Source organism: Lonchura striata, chromosome 3 (assembly GCF_050655825.1).
Source record: "Lonchura striata isolate lonStrDom1 chromosome 3, ASM5065582v1, whole genome shotgun sequence".
Lineage (NCBI taxonomy): Eukaryota > Metazoa > Chordata > Aves > Passeriformes > Estrildidae > Lonchura > Lonchura striata.
In genome coordinates, this window is record NC_140705.1 from 83,626,106 (window position 1) to 83,648,544 (window position 22,439).

General features: G+C 36.0%; 1 protein-coding gene across 10 annotated transcripts in view; it reads left to right on the plus strand.

Moving 5' to 3' along the window:
- The window catches only part of AKT3 (AKT serine/threonine kinase 3), a 146,170-nt gene that overhangs the window by 55,748 nt on the left and 67,983 nt on the right, over window positions 1–22,439 (plus strand). The window contains exon 2 of one of the 10 annotated variants that reach the window (XM_085575551.1): window positions 9,744–9,819. The exons of the other annotated variants lie outside the window; for them this stretch is intronic. The gene's annotated coding sequence lies outside the window, so the exon portion shown is untranslated. The remainder of the gene's footprint in view (window positions 1–9,743; window positions 9,820–22,439) is intronic. 10 annotated transcript variants of the gene reach the window in all.

A 22,439-nucleotide genomic window follows, 5' to 3' on the forward strand; every position in this document is an offset into this window, starting at 1 on the left:
TTGCATTTTTTCAGTGGCTGAGTGCTACTGTATTATGAAATTTGATTTTGGATTATTACACAGTGAGAGCTAGGAACACAATTCACAAAGGTGACCAATATAACACGTTAGAGCTGTTACTGTACATGAAAGGCTTAAATTAACTGAGTCTTGTGTTTCTTCATATTTGAATGTACAGTCTGTAGATACAGTTATCCATTTTTTGTTTTTATAACTTACCAGATTTTTCTGCTTGTTAAGAAAGAAGCAGCATAGAAAACAAATTGTTTGTACCATTGCGGGGATTGTTTGTACAATTGAAGTTGTTGGGTTCACTATGTACATCTTTGCCATAAAAGCTAATAGAGTATAATGAGAGTACCTATTGCTTTGTTATCCTCTGGGCTTCACAAAGGATGGTGTCTCTGGAAGAATCTCAAAAATTAGCTCTTTCTGGTGTTTTCTAGACAATGTTTCCTGCCCTTTTAAATAATTCTTTTAAATATTTTTAAATTTTGTAATATTACAACTCTTTATTATTGTTCATTCTTTTGGCCTCTTAGGAAATAATTTCTATGAATTATATTATGATTCTATGAATTATAGAAATTATTCATGGAACTCTACCAATAGAGTAGAAGAATTCTACTGGCTGGCCCAATAGAATTGAAGAATTTTTATAATTTCCATCTGAGCAGAAGTTGGTGGGAAGAAAGTAGTGGTGGTTAAAAATGTATAGAGCACTCTTAATCACCTAGCATGAATGTCCAAAAAAACCAGAAGTCTTCTGTTACAGATGGTAAAAGTATTATAAGGACATCAAGTGTATTTAGATGTTGGTGGAGGATGTCAAATAAGCTGCTCAACAGTAGACTGTCTCCAGGTCTTGGAAAGGTGCTGTGAGGTAGATTTTCTTATGCTGATCATAGATTTTCCTGTCTGTTTCACCAAAGGTAAAGGAGCCTCTTTCTTCCTGCTGCCTGTCCTTCTTTAGCACTGTGTACTTATCATCTGTAGCTCTTCCTCCCTGCAATGTTCTTACTCCCTGAGAAATCCTAGTCTTAGCTTCTTGAGTTTTCATTTGCGGGTCAAAAAAAAAAAAAAAAATCTTTTAGCAGGTACTGAATATGAAATTATTCAATTCGGTGGTTAAAATCTGGCAAACTACAAGGTAGGAGAGTTGGATTTTAGCTATCTGTAGGTGGCACTACCAGTCTTATGAAATTAGCCCATTATGGTTTGACTTTGGAGAAGGCCAATAGACTTGTTTGTCTTGAACTCACCTCTAGAAATGCATCAGTGTGGCAAAGTATTTGGAACTGCTGGAAGCTAAGCTGTGTAGATGTCATGAAAGGCTGAGACAGACTAGAAAAATGCTTGAACACATAATATTAATAAAATTTAAAAATTTGAGGTGCTTTGTAAGTATTTTATATTAATTAAATGGAAGGAAGTATGTTTTAATTTTTAACGATAATTAATAATTTTTAACAACACTTACTTGGAACATATTAGAATGAGTAGTTGTCTGCAAGCAAGAATTTTTCACCACCCATTATCTGATAGGACTAGAAGTAAAATTCTTGTTATTAAAAATAACTCTTGCGGTTCCTAGGGACATTTCTGTAAAAAAGGGAAATCCTGAACATTGAAGTTTTACTATTTTGATGGTGCTATTTTGGTAGTTGTCTTTGTTTTCCTATTCGTGATGAGTGTGAGATGAATGACCCGACGATTTTAGGGTTGTTATATTATTTAATGCCAACATCATCTTTTAACTAGTGGCACTTTAATGATAAGTCTGAACTTAGCATAGGGCTTGGGAGACTGAGAGGATGGCAAACTTTAAGCAGGAGGCTAGAACCTTAGCTTCACTTTGGTTTACAGTTTGCAGCCAACACAATACTGAACAGGTATAGGAAAAAACCAGACCAAAGTGTAGGAAAACAGCTAATTATAGTAATTGCAGCTGGTTTCAAAGTACTTCTAACAGTTTGTGCATAATGCTTACTTGAAAGCATCAAATGGGCGCTAGTTGTGAAATAGAACACCTGTTTGTTGTTGAGCATGTGTTTATGCAGATGATTTTTGTTGTCAAAGCACCTTGATGTAGAGTAGTCCTGTTTACATGTACATTCTCCCCAAAGGATTAACAGTGTTCTCTCAATAAATTTACAGTCTATTCTCCTCTCAAAGGCTGCTGTTTGGAGGGTGGTGTGAACAAGGCAACAAGTGCTTGCTAATCACTTGAATATACATAATTAGCGACAGTCTGGTGCACTGGAGTCTTTGTACAGCCACAGCAATACTGATTGGCAGCAGCAGATAACAATAGTCGTGGCAAGGTGGTATTTGTTGAATATTTGAAGGTGTTTTTCTTTTATATTTGCAGTAGGCATTTTGAATTAATTACATCATTATTCTGGAACACACTATGTTATTTTAATGTCAGAGTTAAAGATGAGTCGTGTGGCCTGTTGTACACAAAGGAATAAGACCTTTAGTAAATCCTTTACTTCTTTTGAGACTAAGATGGATTCTTTTTTTCTTCCTTCATAATTCTATGAGACTAAGATGTGTTCCATTTTTTTTTTTCTTTCTAAGTTTTATATAACCCAAAGTCAAACTGGAAATTATGACTAAAAATTTGGGAGATGAATGTATGTGATGATACTCTTGTATTCAGCAGTGATTAGTTTTACAACTGGCTGACAAGTTCAGTACTTTGGGAAACAAACACAAAATCATTGATGATAAAATTTATGGGTGGCATAGACAGTAATTAATAAATAACATTGGGAGAATTATTTGGATTGCTTTTCGTGTTTGTTATTTTTAAACAAAATGTGTTTTAATATGGCTAAATGCTTAACGTCAATTTAACTAAAGGGAGAAAACTACAATAAGTATACTTGTGAGCATCTAGAAAATCAGATGAGTCATTGTGTATTTGGCAAGGTTTATTTGTATGAAAGTCATCAAATTTCCTCATATTGACAAGGCAGCAGTCTTTGTGTATAGGTTGGAGGCTTTGAATATTGTATCTTGGATTTATTCAGGCTTCTGATATTCTGTGAATTTTCTTAAGGAAAAAAGGATTCATGCATTAGATGAAACAACTGTGAGGTTTGTCTGTAAGAGCAAAACTGTTAGAAGACTGTGCTGAATAATTATTAAAGTTTCCATATCAAAACAGAAGTAAACAAGGAGCAGAATTTGTTAGGCTCCTTCTCGACTGTTGCCTAAGCAGTGCTTTCATTGATGTGCTGAGTAATGGCAAAGAAAATGGTTCATAATATTTCAAGGTGTCTCCAAAATGAAAAGGACTGCAGGTGTGCTGAAGGATGGATTTAGAATTCTGAATGGTATTGCTAATGTGGAGATGTGGTTTGCATGAGGAGCTGGAAGCTGTTCAGGGGGATCAAGTTTGACATGCACTCTGAAACGATCTTTAGAAAGAAGTTAATGGAAAATGAGTGGCTAGGTAGGAAGCTCTTCAGAAAAAAAGTCCATTAGGTACCATGGATGACAAACTGTGCATTAATTATATCTTGCTGTTGTGAAGAAGGCCAACACATGAGTGTGTGATCAGGGATAGAACCTGCAAGATGCATCTTTCTGCTCCATTGGGCACTTAAGGTCTTAGTTGTTCAAATGCATCCATTTCTGGGTGATGCAGTTCAAGATTATAAAGTGTTATGCAGAGATCAGCAGTGAGAGAGATCAATGATTTAAGGACCTATGAGTATAGGCTGAATGAATTGCAATTACTGAGGTTAATAAGAAAAGAGATAATATGATGTGTTATTCATGTGTACAGTGAGAAAATAAATTGTCGTTTTAAATTGTTGCAATGTATCTTGAATTACAAACCAGGAAATCTTTTTTGAAGTAAGCATACCATGAGAAATAACCAAGTGAGTTGTACCAATGGCCCAGCTATCTCAGCATTCTGTCTGCTGTGGTGGCAGAGGATGTGCTATTTAGAGAGAGCTTGCAAGTTTGGCTCATTTCTTGCTTCTCATTCCCCTTGCATTTTCCTAGTGTTCAGAATTGTTGCATTAGTAATGTTAGATGGTATATCTATGGATATGTTTCACCAAGGACCCAAAGTATTGCAATGTGGTGTTTGGCAAACAGCAGTTCTGTACTTACCTACTGCCTTCATGGTTTTTGTAAACGTCAGCCTTTTCCTCTCCAAAGTAAAGAGCTCCTGTCTTTTCATCCTGTCTTAGAAAAGGTGGCTGCTCCAATGCCTGGATCACTTTAGTTTCCTTTCTCTGTGATTTCTCATAATTCCACTACATTTTTCTTGAGACTTGGAGACAAAACTGTGCAAAGTAACGAAGATGTGGGCACTGCTTTCTGGATCAGCAGAACAACATCCTTTCTCTTGCTCTCAGTATCCTTTCTGGCATGCCCAATGTTCTGTCAGGTTTTTTTGGCTGTTGTTTACATGCACTTACTATGTCGTGGAATTGTCAATGATGAACCCAGGACTCAAGTAAAGTATAATTTATGATTCTAAAGTAAACATTGTTAGGCATAGTTTGTTTTATTTTTTCTTAGATATCTTACCTCACATTTATGTACCCAATATCTAGTTTTCATCTTTGCCTACTCAGTTTTGTGAGATTAGATCCTTCTGTTCTCCTATGTCATAGATGTGGCTATTGACTATTGGCTACAGTGTAGTATCATCTGTAACTTGTAAGATATCCCAGATTAGGTCATTGATGAAGATATCATATGAAAATCATGCCAACCTTAATTGCTGGGGGACCTCCTGACTCTTTCTTATGCTGACATATTTTATCATCTTTCATTTTCCTCCCTATTTAGGTAGCTTTTTATGCTTCATACTGGTATTTTTCCCATAATCACCTTTTAACTTTTCCTTTAAGACATTCAAGTGGACCTTGGCAGGTGGGAATGGGAGAGAGCTAGGAAGGGAGAATTACTTTATTTTCTTTCTTAGTTATGGCAGCCATTTTTTCTGGCCTCAATATTACTATTCTGCTTCTTTGTAAGGTCTTTTGAGATAGTTATTTGCCTTTTTAATAACTGTTTTTCTTATTTTTTCCTGTTAATGATGAATACTTGCATATCAGATTTAACTGGGCAGTTTCTTCCACCCCAGTGCTAACCCCACTTTTGAAGGTGGGAGAGGGGGAATCTTGTACTTGAAAAGAAATATTATTTTATAAACAATAATGGCTACAAGTAATAATAAAGCAATTTTTATCCTGTTTGCAGATTCAGGGGGACCTGTGGACTACTTTGGAAGAGTGTACAAAAGCTTACTGAGAAAAACCCAAATGAAATTGTCCAGGGTGTAAAGCATAGCATTTCTTTTGATATTTAGGACACTATGTTTCTGTTGGAAAATGGTAGAGTTCCATGAACTGAAAAAAATTGAAATTTATTGTATGAAATAAAATATTTGAGTTCTTAAATGCTTGTAATTCTTGATAGTTCCAAGCCAAGTAATGCAGAAAATGGTTTCCTTGAAGCTTTTCAAGATGCATAGTAAGAACACTGAGAAGTAAATTAGCATAGAGAATATGAGTTCATGGTTCCATTCCAGTTTTTCATTTAATATTTAATATTTAAATGAATATTTACATGCCTGAGAGAAGAAAATACAGAAGAAAAATTATAGTGTTTTCAGCATTGGAGAAAATGCCTCTAGAACTTGAGATTATGAGAACCTGTGTGGTTATTGAGGAATATGGGATTGCCTTGCCATGAGAAAGAAGCTCAGTGCAGAAACGCAAAGGAGCCCTTTAATGGAGCAGCTTAAGGAGGTCTGTGACTGAAGGTTGAATTCAGTTGTATTCAGAACCAGGATGAGGATGATTAAGAGAAAGATTGAAAAATATTAAGATAAATATTTTGATACCATCAAATTAAAATGGATTTGGGTAGATAAGCATTTAAAAAAAACAAAGATTTTTTTGCCAGTACCTGCATAATGGGAGAAAATTCTGTCACCTGCCTCTTTTGAAGAAATCATACTGAACTGATGAGATGTTCCTGTTCATCTCAAAATATAGGATGCCGTGAATAAAAATCATAAAATGTCCTATACAGATTTGCACATGAGATGCTCAGATTAGCACTGAAATGTAAATTTGGTGAGAATTTGTCCAAGATTCACTCAGAGTGTTATTTAAATGAAACAGTAAAAAATCCAGTTGTTCTTTGCTGAAGTCCCTCCTGACATGCTTTTTGAGAAACACTTCATTAGTATTAAAAGATAAAATTGTTGTAGTTTCTGGTGTGTTTCATGGTCTTTCTTAGCTGGGCACTGCTTTTGCCAGAAAGTTGGGCACTTTCCTGCAGAGTATCATGGAAAGTTAGAACTCTTACTGAATGTGGAGTGTCTGTTGCTGTGGTTTTTTTGTTTTCTCATTGAATTGTTAAACCCAGTAGTCCACATTTTTCTAACTGAAGGTTCTGATTCATGGTAATGAAGTAATTTCTTCATATTGTTTTGACATATTAAGTAAATGGAGTTCGTAAAAGTCACTGTAGAGGCACTTTCTTTAGTGTGCTTTGTGTTCTTGAGTTCAGAATACAAATGTTGTCTTTGTGGTGGCACAATTACAGATGTAGGGAGCTAAAGGTATTGTGTAAGTCAGTTAAATTTTTTCCTTAAGTGAAAGCAGGACTGTCACTATTTTATGAACTTTCACCTAAGGAGCAAACTTGCATGTAAGATGAAACCAGGTAACAGGGGCATTCTTCTACAGAGAGAGGGGAAACAAGAAGCTGTTGGTGTCTGCCTGGGTTTTTGTACAGTCAGCAGTAGGTACATACATACAGCCCTCCCACTTGTTAGAGACATAACCAGGTCCTTTAGGCAGATGTCTGTCCACTCTGTCAGGGAGAGAGGAATGTTTCGTAAACAGTATCTAAAAGATTATTTAATTTTTATATCTAATCAGATCAAATGGTATACTGCTAATGAAGGGAAAGGTTCAAGTAGACCCTTTCTGGAACATAGACCCCCTTGATGCCTTGAGATGAATTCAGAAAGTATATGATTTGCCAGTTGATAAGGTCAGTTTATCTGATCTTGCAGGAAGCTGTTCTAGTTCTGTCTTGCTCCACCACCTCTTTCTTTTTTAACCTATTGGGCTAGTGAGCTGCTCAAGTGGCAAATCAGACAAGGAAGACCACTGGGCAGCAGGAGGAGGATGAGGAGGAGGAGGAAGAAAAGTTTCTCATCAGCTGGATCAGCTGAGGTCTTGTCACAGGGAGGAGTAGAAGGCTTAGAGAAACTTCATTAGAGAAGCCCTTTCTTTGAGCTGGAGGTGCAGGCAGAACTCCCTTGTGTTTTTAAACTCTCTCACAGAAAGGGGTTTAAATTAAGGTAAATCCTTCCTTAGCCTCAGATATTGTCAATTTAAATTTAAGGAGTAATAGAGGTGTGATTAAATAATTTTATCCTGCAGGTTTTAATGATGGCAAATCAGATATATTTATAAAAGATGAGCTATATATTGTGATACATGAACAGATAGAAGATTTTAATCAGAATTACTACACAGTATAAAAGCTAAAAAATACCACTCAACTATAGTATAACATAAACAATGTTGTTCACTATATTGAAGAAATTATATTAAAACAGTCATATTACAGCTAGTGAAAGAAACATTAAGTGGAGGTTTTAATGTATCTCACCACACTCCAGGCATGAGTACTTCTCTTTCTTTCTCTCAATATCTGGGAAATAACTGTAGAGAGGCATCCCAAATTCTACAGGAGAAACTCCAGACATTTCAAGAAAGGGATGTGGAAGATTCTAGCTTGTATAAAAGTAGACTGGACTTTCCTAGCATGAAGAGGTTGACCTGCCAGTCATAGGCCTCCAGGTCAGCTTATCTGTCAAGTCTCACTTCAAAGGGACAGATGTGTGTTTGAAGCTGGTAAGCCAGGCCAGCCTTTTAGCATATTCAGCACCAAAAAATACCACAATGGTGCCATGGTAGCTCCCCATAGAGAGCTTGCATTGCTTTGTCTTCTGACCAGATTCCAGGCCAAGCAGATCAGCTTTTCAGGGCAAAGCATCCTGCTACAGCTTTAGGAAAAAATTTAACCTGACATACACTGAAGGGTTTTGTTGGAGCTAGGGGAGTCTAAAAATTGAGTTTGTTTCAGAATCTTGTAGAGGGCTAGAGTTTTTCTGTAGATTACTGATCATTGATCCCTTGACACATGTCCTTTTGCTGCTGCTTACAAAAATAATAAGTACATTGGAGCAAGATCTCTGAGAAATGTTTCTCCCCTTAATCATGGATTGTCTGAAGAGAGGTTACTCTCTGAGAATGAATAATCCTATCACTAACTTTCAGTCATTCTCTATCAAACTATTATCTGCTGTTACAAGACCAAGCTGTCACTGAAAATACAATATTCTTAAATATTAAGACTAAATATTCCTAATGTACCTAAACTAAATAGTCAAGATATAAAATTTAACTGAATTAAACTGTAGCCATTCAGAAGAAAAGGTTTTATTAAAACTGTTTCAGCTGTGCTGCTGATGCTTGGTGTTCTTGTGAGCACACTCAGTAAGCAGAAGTGTGGAAGTCTCTTAGAGGAGATGAAAAATTTGTGTCACTTCTCCTGATGTGGAACCTGTATTCCCTGGTGAATGTCAGCATGGAAAAATGCATCAGCATCATAAGGGGCTTTCAGCTGCAGCATGGCCCCCGGAAGACAAAGCAGTGTTTTACCTCTTGGGATTAACAAACATGTGGCAGCTTTGGTAGTGCTGTTTGGTAGTCAGGTGATAGACTGGCCATATGTCCTCATACCTCATTCTGGCAGGAGATTTTTTTTTCCCCCCCCTCTTTGAAATTTGAAATAAAAACATAGTTTTATTTGGTTGTCGTTTGTTCTAGTTCTTATGTCACAGACATGAAATTCTAAAAGAGCTTTTCAGAAGTTATGTACCCATGTTTTTCTCATTCTAAGTATTGGAAAGAACATTCAGAAATTATTATAGAATTCATTATAGCTGACTTGCATCCTAAGAAGCTTAAGCATGTAGTTAGGCTCTAAATAGGAAGATGGATGTTTAAGAGTTCTTTGGGCACCTACAGCTCAAATCCCTTCCCATAGTACAGCTTGGTCCTTCCCTATGCTCCCAAATTGCATAGGGAAAAAAGAGAGGAGGACAAGGTTCATTTCAGACAATTAAAACATTCATCCAGATGATTAAGAGTCCCCATCTGTCTCTGGGGATTGGACCAGTGATATGAGGATTTGACAAAAGAAAAATAATTGTTTAATAGTGTTTTGCAGTGGGGAGAAATGGAAGATATTACTGGCTTCAAAGTATCATGAAGTTAAAATACTGAATTTAAAAATAACTGCAAGCATGGAGAAGTTTTGTTTGCTGTTTTGTAGTACTTTATCACTGGCATTTCAGTACTCTGAGGAGATAATTTGTAGTTCATTTAAAGCAAATTAGAAAATATGAGCGCTACATCAGTGTAATGAAAACATTATTAAAGGCTGAAAGAAGCACTACGTATGGATTTTGCCTCACTCTTACATAGTTTTCTGTATCCATTATAGACCAGGTCCTTGTATTTCAGCTACTTAAATTTTACCTAATTTGTTATTTGTAAAGATAGTTTCAATCATAATTCTTAAGAAATTCTCTAATCCATTAAAATAAAAGCAAAACACACAACTACCTTCAAAAAAGGCTTTAATTAAAATGGACATTTCTGAACCTTCTACAGACAATACCTGCTCAGATGTGACAGCATTTGTGACATCACCAGTACAGAATTGCACAAGGATTTTCAAGTCAGTGTTGTAAGTTTCCATTTTGTTTTTGCTAATTAGAGAATTGTGCTGTTTATCTTCTAGAGGGAAAAGAAGTCACTAAAAGTGTATCAAATTTGTTTACTTAATTCCATAGAAATGCAAATATTTATTTTGAAAATTACAGTTCCTTATTGATCCCTATTATTTTGGTGTCACAAATGTTAAATATTTGGTGCTAGTTAATTATTCTATGTATAATCAGAATTTCAGAAAAGCCAGATGTAGGAGGAGATTATCAGTGTTTTCTCATGTATGAAATTTCACTTCTGCGTTGAATAAACTAATTGTAGAGTTTGCTGAGTATATAAGTTACTAGACTGTTTTGGAGGCTAAGTCATTAAGCATTTTTCAGTAGTCAGATTAGGAATAAATTGTATTCTAACAGCAGAGAAACCGCAAGATTGGTCTGTTAGTGATAAAAAGAGTAACACATTTCATCCTGAGCTTGGTGAGATAAATTTATATGTCTTATCTAGGTCAGTCATCTTTCAGTTCCATCTTGTGGCTGGAATTTTAAGGGTCATATTTTATAGCTGTGTTTTAAAAGTTTCTAAAACTACTGAGAAGGATGCAAAAATTTTGTGCTAGTAAAATGGCAGGGCTGAAAATTTTGCATTTTTGCTTCTCAGTCAAGCTTTTTTATAATTAAGAGACTGGAAAACCTTGAAACAAAAGACTTGTTAACACCTCATTTGCCTGAATATTTATTGCAATTGTAATATAATAAAACAGTGCAAAATAAATTAATGTAAAACATGTATATTAGAACTGAACTGTGTTATGGTTCTTATGGGAGAGTTTTAAGCTGTTTCATTAAATTTAAATTAAAAGCAGTGAAAGCTTTTAAAAATACATAAAATTCTGAGGTTATAAATGAGTCGGGGATTTCTTTTTTTTGCTTCTTTAATTTTAATCTGTAAATTTAAGAAAATACTGACCATGTTGTTCTTATCTTCTTAGTGCTACTGTTAGGATAAGACATATTTCACAGCTAACTCAAAATTTAAATTTATATTGGTATCTTTAAGTTGCTTAGATTTTGTAATATTATTTAACTGCAATAACTATTTCACAAATACACATAGAAGTATTATATTTTGAGCTTTTCAAATTGTGCATTTGAAGTGATTTTTCAGTTATTTGTCAGAATACAGAGATTTGTATAGTTTACACATTTTTAATTTATAATTTCTGTATATATGTGTAGACTGACAGAGTATATTCTGACACATATGTCAGGATACAATTTGGTTGTATAGAATGTGCAATTGTATAAGGGAAGTTCTTGGTTTAGTAGTTTGTCAGAACCATCATGGCATCATTGCTTAGAGATGCAGTTGATCTTAGAAACTTGAATCACTTGAACCTGATTTTCTAGCTTGACTGGAAAACAAGAATTGCACTCATAAGGCAGAGCAACAGTCTGATTAATTAGCAGTTAATCTTGCCTAAGTTAATGCCGATGCCTCTTCTCCTTTGCATCTTTCTTGCACCCAGCCAATTACTCCCATCTTTGCTTTGTGCTGATCCTAGCTGTACAGTGAGTGACCTGAAATTGTTTTGATCTGATCAAAACCTTTTTTCTTGGGGTGTGCTTTTTTTACACCTGTCTCAGCCATGTGGGTGCCAGTGCTGGTGCAGTGGGACATGGGACACACTGCATGCTTCCTTTGCAGCTGCTCCTCACCTTCCCAAATGGACTGCCCTGGTGTTACTGTCCTTACTGGATTTGGGTGAACCAAAGTGGCAAATGCCTGGTACTTTGTTTCACCATCAATACTGCTGGCTGTACCTGATTTGTGATAGAATAAAAAAATGCATCACAATTAAAGGAAAAACATACCTGTGTTGAATGTTTACTCCGATTTCCTGATTGTGAGATTTTTATTTTTTAAGAAAAGGTGCTCACATATGTTTGGAAATGTGTCACAGCCTTCAAAGAGAGGCTGGCTTTTCCTAAAGGTGCTGGTAGCATTGGGTGCTGGATTGGTGGAAGAGTGGCTGCATTGCCATGGTGCCAACCACTAGTTTGGTGGTGAATTCATAGCATTCAGCTAGGACTGTGGATACAGAATATTTGAAGATATTTTCCTGAACTGTTGTGAAAATGTGTTCCTGTTAAATGGCTGATACTGTTATTGGTCATTTTTGTTGTCAAACCCTTTTGTCGTAGTCCTTTCTTTGAAAGTGAAGCCTAATCCAGGCTTTCCTCACTCTTCTTCTCTTGCTTCTCTAACTCTGCTTATTTCTGTGTTTGTGTTTTGTCTCTGAAGCTCTTCTCTTGGCATTTTTAAAAATTGTAGTTCTCAAAACTGTAATTTATTCCTTTACCTTGGAATAATATTTACAGTGTTTGTAAAATTCTGTAACTTTACAAATGAGAATATTTTCCTTTCCATTCCTCTCAGTGTTGCATACCTAAGCAAGGTTATATTAATTGTTCTTTAGTGGTTAATTTAAAACTAAACAGTCTGTGAGCATTTCAGGTTATTTCTGTAACTGTTTATGAATTCAAATAATTCTTCACTATATTTCGTCTGGTGTTTCTCAGCTCACTGGCATAGAGTTGCCACTCTGAAATTCTTAACATTCTTAATAAACTCAAATAGTTTTACTGTCAGGTAGTATGTGCAGTTGTAACCCTAGATCATTGTATATATTGACTGAAAATGCTCCTAACAGAAAACTGTCGAGCTTCATGGATCGAAAGTTGAACATTAGACTACATAATCCTATTTTGATCTCATTTTACCCAATTTACTTTCTGTTCTGTTGCACCACATGTGGGTTTTTTTCATTCACACAGTTTCTTTAAATTTACTAAAAGCTTTTCTTAAAAGATGAAATAAATTGTGTCAGTCTCTATCCATTTTATTTTCTTGACGTTCTTAAAGATAGCCTGTATGATGGGCATCATTTTTCTACTCAAAAGCAGTGTTGCCTTGTTTATCTTATTTAAGTTTGTGTTATTTGGGGGATTAAAACTAGAATTTTAAACCATTTTCTTTGATTGCCATCCAGCCAAGTGACTTGAAATTTTTAAGATATTTTTAATTAATTAGTATTTTTTTTTTTTTTTACTTTTTTTTTCCCCCTTGGGGCTGTGGGGTATAACTCTCCCTCTAGAATCCTTCAGTTGAACTGTTATCAGTGAAGGATAACTGTTTTCTGTCTGTAGCTTTCATGTCACTTACGATTTCTTAGTAACTGAGGATGTATTCTGCCTAGTTCTGGGACACTTTAGTACTTAACAGTCAGCTCCAATACCTCTTTATTGATCTAGAGTGATTGAAAGTATTTCTCTGTTACCTGAAGTAGATTCTGTTGTTGTCTTCTGAGGTAAAAACCAATAGAAAGAAAACATGTTGGTTTTTTGCAAGTGTATTATGTTCAGCTGCAGCCTTCACATTGTAGCTGGTTAATTTTTCCCCAATTATTCAACTCCTAATCTGTTTGAGTTGTTTTATTTCCTCTGCTTGGAAGTTTACTACATCTTATTTTCTGAAAGCAGCACTTTAAGATTGATTAATTTTGCCATTTCACTATAGTGTTTCTTTATGTAAAGAAACCTACATTTTCCCAGCTCCACTCAGCTGGTTCCTTACCTTGTGTGATTCCATTATGATTTGGTTGTAAGAACGGGGTTAAAAACTGGAAGTATGTGCTAAGGAGCAAGCAGATCCTAAGGGCTGGATAGTATATTTTCCAAATTTTGCAAGTCCTTATGAATTAAGCGTTTGGCTTATTAACAATAATATTTCAAAGGATGTTCCGGGAAGAAAATGGGGGTGGAGGTGAGGGAGTGGATTTGAAGTCTTTATCTCCCTCTCGTGCCCTGTGCTGAAGTTCAGTTTCACCTTTAATTTACTGACTAGTTCCTGTCCATCCAAATATGATGGAACTGAAATACTTTGTGGTTACTCTTCAACGGTTCTTGATTTAATTCCTCTATGGAATCATGAATGAGAAGAAAACTGCTCCTGTGTTTTTGAGCCAATAGTATCAAGGAGTATTAGTGTCAATAAGTTACTTCTCTGAACTTTATCATGTGTGTTATTTAGCCAGTTTGAGAGAAATAAAAAAAGTCCTTGAAGTGGACACTCTTTAAATTTGGGGGTATGGGATTTTCCAATTAATTAAATTGCTATGGTAGGCCAATATACTAAGCGCAGGCAGTTTTGCTGCTAATTACACACAACTTCTCTGGAGTATCGGATATTCAGATCCATTTTATGAATATGGTAGGGAGAATAACAACTGTAAAACAAAGCACTGTGCATGTAAGTGACTGTTAGCGTGTATTTCAGAAGGGATAAATGCTCACCATATGGTACAATTACTGTGTCCAAGTTTTCAAATTAGCTTCTCTCATCCTCCTTATTACTGTCTTTAAAAAGAGAGGAAAAAAACCCAACATGATTTATCTACTCTGCAGCAGAACTCTTGACGCAAAACAGCAGCCCAGTTCTGTCCAGTTTTTTTTTCCTAGCATAATAGAGGCTGTCGGACTTTTTTATACTAATTACTGTGTGAGCCTCAGATGAACCCCCTTCAATTCACAGGGCTTTGTTAAGGGAGGAGCTGTCAATGTGTCTGCCCGTTTGCAGCTGTGCTGTGGCTTTAGCTTGCTTAACATTATGCTGCTTTTTAGACTTGACAGAAGGGATTTTTTTTTTTTTTTTTTATTAAGGCAAAGCAGCCTTGTAGCGAAATGGTTTAAGCAGCTGCATTGTGGGGAAGCACAAAGAAGTTATTATTGTGTCTGTTTAGGGGGGTTGGATGGAGGGGGGAGATATTCGGCTGCTGTTGATGCCGATTGTTGACTTGCCATCTGCCAGATAGGGAGAAGAAAAAAATGACAGCTCCAGCAGGGTGTTCAAGAGGTTGTTTGGAGAGACGCATAAACATGTGCAGATGTCGAACTGAATAATGGCAAGAACTTGAGACGGTTTATGATGCTGCTGTTATGTGTGCATATACAGAATGAATGTATGTGGAGATTTGGTTAGGAGGAGGGTACATATTAATTATCATTGTCCCCCACCACCTCCTTTACTTCTGTTAATTAGTTCAGGACTTTAATATCTTCCCTCTCTACATTGTTTATTCCTAAAAAGAGCCTTTGCTTCCAATAGGGAAGAAAACTTTTGATTTCTCCATAAGCTTAAAAAAACCAAAAAACCCAAAGCAACAACTTAACAAATTTGGTACTCGTGGACGTAGAAAGAGTAATGTAATTATTTCAGTCTCAGACGTTTGGGGGACAGGTGCTTTGCAAGTTCTTACATAGCTTTGTCTGTCTGTTGCAAGACTGGTACATTGCATACCCCTGCTTCTGCATCCTGAGCTTTTCTTATGCAGAAAGTGCCAATTGGTGATTGTCTTGTATTATAGAGTATGCTAGGGGTTAGAATGAGATTAGCAACTAATTTTCTCTTTCGCTTGATCTTATTTTCAATTCTTTCTCTGAAGGCAAGGAGCTGGTCAGGCATAATTTATATTTTCCTGTTTGACAGTTGCACATAAAATAAATTTGGATCACTCCATAGGAACATAGTTTTCTTTCTTTCACTAAAATACTTTCTTATTTCTTGTTCAGTGATTATGATGAGTTTCCAGGATACTGTGAAAGAAATGTGAGAAATTATTTAAACATAGAGGGAAATTAAGTTAGCCCAGAAAGGCTAAAAGCATTATTATACAGGTGATCTCTTACTTAGAAGATGAAAGTGGAAACTTTAAAATAATGTGTTTGCTTGACATTCAACATTCAGATATCTGCACTGGACTGAAAAATCTACAGAGTGATTGAGGTGCATTGTGGATATGGATTGCAGACATGTCTTCATGTTATCAGTGTGTATCAGGGTTTTCTGGTCATTTATAGCATGACTTAAATATTATTGGAATGAACTTTACCAGTGCTTCCCACCAGGCCCTTACCAAAATTCAAGGAGCTCCTTTTTATTATGTCTTGCATCTTAAATCTAATAAGCATCTGTATGTCCTTGATGACAATAACTACTGATGGGAGGGGGCATTTGATGTGCCCTTTTGTCATCCCTGTGGCAGAGTGGGAGATGTCACTTTTGGGTTATGTCAGTTTTAACTGAAAATTCAGGTGTGGCTGCCTTCTGCCCAAATACTGATTTCTGCATCTGAGCCTAGACAGAGGTCACCAGCACTGCAAATGGAGATTTGCTTTTTTGCCTGTTAGTTGGGTGGTTGGTTCTTCTTCCCACAATTGTGGTGTTTTATGTGTTCCATCACTGCTGGTGGGAAGCTCAGTTACTCTGGGCAGGGCTGCAAGGCTGCATATCATGAAGCACTTCATGCAACCCAAGAGATGTCCTTATTTGTGCAGCAGTAATGGGGTGTTCCAGGTCGAGCACTTTGAGGAATGCTTGGGCTTACCTCGTACTGATTTTTGCAAATGATAGAGCCTAAGCAACAAAGTAAAAAGTTTGACTTCAGAGATGTGCCTTGAGGAAGAAACGTAGGTGAATGGTGTTGGTGCTGGCTTTTTGGCACCTAGCAAGGTTTGAGGCTAGGAGCACACCTAGTGACAAGGAGAAAGTTCAGAGGAGCTATTTTAAAATTATTGCAATGTGCCAGTTTTAAAAGTGAGACTGTTTGCTTTGTGAAAACATGCTAGCAACTTTACCAGTTTTAAGGGGCGGAAAGTCACATCATTTTTGACAACACACATATCTGTTAAAGAAACTCAGTTGATTGATAATGCTATTGTCAAACTCACCATGTTCTTTTGCAAACAATGGACAGCTTGAAATCTCTTGTGTAAACCGATGTGAGCTGTTTTGCAAAATGCTGTAAGTAGATAATATGAAGATGTTTAACTCAACTTGGCCACATGTAAAAAGCATTTATATTTTAATCATCTGACTTAATACATTTTTACCAAGTACATGAATTTAAATTGTTGCTGTTGTAACTGACTGTCTTGTTCACTGTAATTTATAGATTAATATTTGTATGCTTGTCCGACTCTTAAATGTATTTTCAAAACTTGAAAAAGATCCTTTGGTCTACTAGCACTTCATAAAAGCAGAAGAAAAGAAAGTAGTATTTTTTCTGTTATACAAAGTACCACTTGATGCTGATAGTGCTATATAAAAATATATATAAATATAAAAAAATTAAAAGTACTGAGAACATTAGCTATAAAAATATGTGAAACAATATTTAGAATGCTTGCATTTACACAAATACAGCTTAACACTATTAAAAATAAAAAACTGCTTTGAAACACATTTAAATAGTACAGAATTTTTGGGCTTTTATCTTATATTGCCTTGTTCAAGAGAGATATTTAGAAAATGTGAGCAGCAGCATTCCTAAATGTTTCCAGAATACAGACCTTAGTTTTTTATTCCTGAATAGCAAGCATATTTAGAAAATATTGATCACCTTCGTTGCTCAGAGATGCTCATGCAATTCAGGAAGGACTCTGTTGTTCCAGACAGCATGTGCTAATAGCAACTGCTATTTAATTTATTTATTGTTCTAATTCTTATCCTTCAAGAATGAAGGGGAAGTGAGAGTGATGTTGAAACTGGCAAGTTTTTCTTCCTGCTGGCTCACAATGGGCATGGTAAAGGTCAATTCTCAATTTGTCTGGATGTCAGCTCACTCAGTATTTCTGGTATGAATTTTTAAAAGGACAAAATCGCATGCATATGAAAATGAACATTTATTTTCCACGTGTTGCCAAAACATATTAGTAATTTTGAGTGGATATTGTAGATGCCCAATTTCAAAGCTGCATTTATGAGTGAATAATGGTGTGCCTTTCTCTCTGTTATTGAATACTTTCCTCTAGATTTTTTTTTTCATGCTTTAAAGAAAAGATCATTAATGCAACAGGAAATCATTGAATAAATAGTAGGAGATGAAGTGCTGCTGCATTTGTACAAGATAGGACAATGACTCTCTCCACCAGTCATAATGAAAAAACCCATGGTGGCTGGTGATTTGAACCCTAGAACCCTGGAATATGTTGGTACATTGCATTCACAACCTTGGAGGAAAGAAAACTCCACAGTAAGAGCAGGGACAATCTTTCCCTGGGGAGACTGATCCTCCCTATCATTTTAGCTGCAGAGGTGCACCTGAAACCATGGAGAGCTGCTCTGTGACTTCTCCCTGCCTGTGACTGCATCTCTGCTTGGAAGGAATCTGCTTTGCTAGGAGGAGCCCTTCTCCTTGGTCACTACTTAGTGCTACTTCAGGAACAAAGAATCTACTGTTTGCCAGCTCTTCAGTGCATCTGGGCTGGCATGGAGGACAGAGGGCTGTCCCTGCTTTCCTCCCCCCTTGCTCAGCTGAGGCACTTCTGGAGCTCACAGCCGAGGCTGCTCGCTGCCTTCTGCAGAATATTCCCATCTGTGGGGCTGTCACTGTTGCTGGCCACATACCTGTAAATAGCTGGGCATAAATTGAGCAGTCTTCTATCTGAGTTGAATTGTTGAAATGTTTTGGATGGCTAAAGGTACTTGAACTTTCTCACCTAAACTTCCCAATTTGCAAGAAACTTAATGGAAACCTAGCTGTGGTATAAGCTAATGGCCACATGTATAATGAAATGTTTCCTATTTCTCAGCTAGGACTGGAAAAATTAATTTGTCTAATTCAAGTACAGATGTGCTCAAAATGTCATTCAGCATTACTGGGAACTGTGGGAAAACAGTATAAATAAGTAATTGCCATCTCACAGTGTAAGAGAGAATCAGAAAGTGGTAGTTCCAAATTCTGCTTTTCTTTGAACTGCCAGCAAATAGTTATGAGAGGACATCTAATAAAGATACCTTTTAAAACACTAAGGCACATTAGGGAAAATCACAGTTTCATTTAAATTTTTACTATGCAATAAGATTTTGTAAAATACTTTGCTTAATATATTATTACATACTTATATTAAACTGAAGGACATAAATTATGAAGATAGGTATATTTTTTATTTATCGTAAACATTCAAATTTTTATAATGAAATTAAAAATAAGTAAATAGTCTAAGAGAAGTGCTTTGCATTTACTTAGTGTCTACTGACTTAATCAAATAGTCTGCTGATGCTTCCAATCGTGTGTTAGGTAACACTGCCCTCAGAGGGCCAAGGTAAGGAAATTCAATCTCAAAACTGCATTATTTCTGATATTTTTATTTGACCTGACATTAATTGCAGTTGTTACTTTTTAAAAAAAAATACATATAATTGTGTGATTTATTTTTATACAATGTTGCTTAATGCTCTTGGATAAATTTAGGTTTTTTTTCCCCTCTGTTTATTAAATCCTATTGTAAGGAGTTTGATCTAACAAAAAAAGTGCCTTAAAAAAAAAGGGGGGGGGGGAGAGAACGTTTGTGTATTATTTCGACTAAATCCACTTGAGTAAATTGATGAAATTGATAAGAGATAGAATATTTGGTGTGTTCTCTTTTTGGAGGGTTTTTTTCCTCTCCTTTTTTTCCCCTCTTTAATCTCACTTATGTCTGTGTGGCAGCTGTTGCTTCTTTTAAGGAAGCAAGTTTTTGAACTCAGGTTTCTGTTGCTTATCGGCCCTGTATATTAAAGATATTTCCTTCACACCTCTGAAACCATTTACATACAGAAAAATGTAGATGTTTCGCCGAAGTATTTTTTAAAGATACATTTTAAAATAATATTGCTTTGAAATTACTGATTAATTTTTCAATAATTGCTAGATTTCACTTAAGGATTACTAAATGGTGAGACTAACAACAGCAACTGCTGAATCTGAGGTGAAATACGTGTTTGAAGAGAGAGTTTGAGTTGTGAGGTAAAGTAACAAAATTGCAGACTTTTGGGTGATACATTTGTCTAGCACAGATTTTTTTTATTACTTGTACGATTTCTTAGAAAGCTTTTCTTTCTGAAGCTTCTCAACAGTATGAAAACTACCAACATTGCATCACTGGAATAAATGTATTTTGTGAAATGTCCTGAAGGCAGGTTTCTTGTTACTGCTTTCAAAGGCAAAAAAAGAAAAATCATTAAGGCTGCAGTACAGAGGCAAATAGAGAGGCAGCCATGAGGGTCATGTTCTAAACAGACTTTCAATTAAGTACTCTTTGTTACTGTTGTTAGTCAGTGTATTATTAAATACAACATTTTAATTAAAGAGTTGCACATTACGAGGGTGCTTTTTGCATGAAGATCAGATTGAATTTTCATGTGCTTCATGAACATACTGCTGTCTTACTTAATCTTTTGGGTATATTCTCTCAGTAGGTATTGAAAAAGCAGACCCCAACAACATAAAATTTGTATTTTGTGTGTATGTATTTGTCTGTATGTATTAGCAAGAGGCATATTCTAATGCCACTTTCCTCAAGTAGCTTAAAAAATTTACCTAGAATTAAAGTAATATAGGAATTACTTGGCTTTCTTTGCTGCTGTAGTTGCAATTAGAGACCTCTTCTTAGTGTCTAATAAACAGATCCTAAAAGAATGTGGTTTTCAAATTAGAAGGGTGTAAATTTAGGCAAAACAATAATTTAACTTACATTAACTCTGCAGGAAGCAGGGTACAAACTGATTATTGCTCTATGGCAGATCCACTGCTTTTTAAAATACTGCAGCTCCATTTTATTAAATTGTCAGGATATCTTGTGTTTTGGTTAGCCTGCCTGAACTTCTCTCTCATAGAATTACTCTTCACTTGATTTAGGAAATTCACATGAGAATTTCCTCAAGTTTACTTGTGTTAAGGTATTTAATAAACATACATTGCAAATATCTTTAAAGTAGCTTAATATTGCTAATACTGGGAAATACACTTTTTTTTTTTAATGCAGGACTGCTAAGTTAGAAGACACGTGGAAGTGTTTTTTCTTTTCAAATCCTCTGTTTTGGTTTAGCTTTTTTTATATGGTGAATTTCTTTCAAGGGGTATCAGTAAGCATGTGTATGGACTAAGAAGTACAGACTAAAATGTTTTTCTGTCTTTAGGCAGATTATGTAAAAGGAATGCAGTTACAAGAGAGCATCTAGAGTGCATCTTGAGAGCCCTTAACCCACTTGAGCAGCTAAGTGAACTGTTCACTGATACCATTTAGTATTCACCCATTTGTTAATTAAATTACAAAATAAATACAGGGCAGATGATAAATATTCACATATAGGCCTTGGAGAGGAATTAGAATATTGGTATTTTCAAGACAAAACCAAGGTTTGTGTGTGTGCATGTTCATATAGATATTTTGAAAAAGTAGTCTGAGCATGACTCATGTTGGGAAACCACTTAGAGAAGCATTCTTCAAAGAAATATGTCTGTGAAAGAATTATATGGATTCTTATGAAGACATAGTGTTTTACAATTGCTTTTAAATTGCTTTTTCTGTGTCTGGCTCTAGTTTGTAGAGCAAAGACAGAGGTACAGCTGTGCTCATAGGTAAACTGGTGCATACCTGTCCTATTATTAGCTTTTATCTGGAGTTGCTAACTCTCTTCAGAGGAGCTTGAAAGTCCTGTTCTGCTTTTCTAATGGTTCTTCTCCAGGCAAAGCATCAGCTGCATAACTCAGTAGGTGATTAAAAATCTGTCCAGTTTTCTGATTAAGAGAATCTGTGTTTGGCTGCTACTGGGTACTCAGCCTAAAGTGTTGTCCTAGGCGGTGAAGATGGAGTGAGCAGTCAGAGAAATGTGTGCTGGGTCTGTGAGGCCACCTGCTAGAATGGTCTTTTCCAACAGGTTTCATTCTGGAGAGTGTATGTAAGCAAACAAAGGCTGCTGTTCTTTCCTGAGTGACCATTAAGTGTACTTACCTTATCAGCCCTCATCCCTAGAGCAGAATCTGCTCCTCTCCCTCTCCAGTTTATTCCTTGCAGCAAGGAGGACTCTGAAACTTGAGCCCTTGGATGGCTGACCTGCTTTAGGCATGTTGATATTGTCTCCATCCTGCCCTTGAATTCTTCAGCAGGTTTAGGTCCCTGCCTTCTAGGTAAGACTAAGATCTGGATAGATTGCAAACCCAGTAACAGGAACTTTCTCTCACTTGCTCTTACAATGAAATGAGATATAATTTATTAGAAAAATACAGAAGATTCTCTTTTTCATCTCTTTAAGAAAGCAACTAGAGTGTTAATATTTTTAGAACTTACATTGGATGATCTGATACATAAGAGTTTGTTTTGGCTTCAACTTTTAAGTCCATACAGATTTCAGAAAATTTGTTGCAGGGCATATTTTAAATATTTTTAAAATATGACTCATTCCTTTACTTAGGCCTATGGTTATTTCATGTTCAGGTATTCAGCAAACTTAATTTCTTGCTTTTCATATAATACTGATCTAGTTTTTCACTGTTGTTGGTATTAAAGTTACACATGTGTTTTCCCACACTGTGTTTGTGTTTCTTCTTCAGCTTTCAAAGTATCTTGTACCTATTTGTTTTGATTTGGTTTTTTTATTGCATGCTTTCATGTTAACGGGGATTTCCTGCTGTGAAATGAGCTCAGACTGGAAGTGTCAGTAGGGATGTTCCCAGCCAAACTGAAATCAGAGGCCTGAGATAAAGCTCTGCATCAGTACAAATGTAACTGATGCCATATCTGCACTATTCATTTAGTA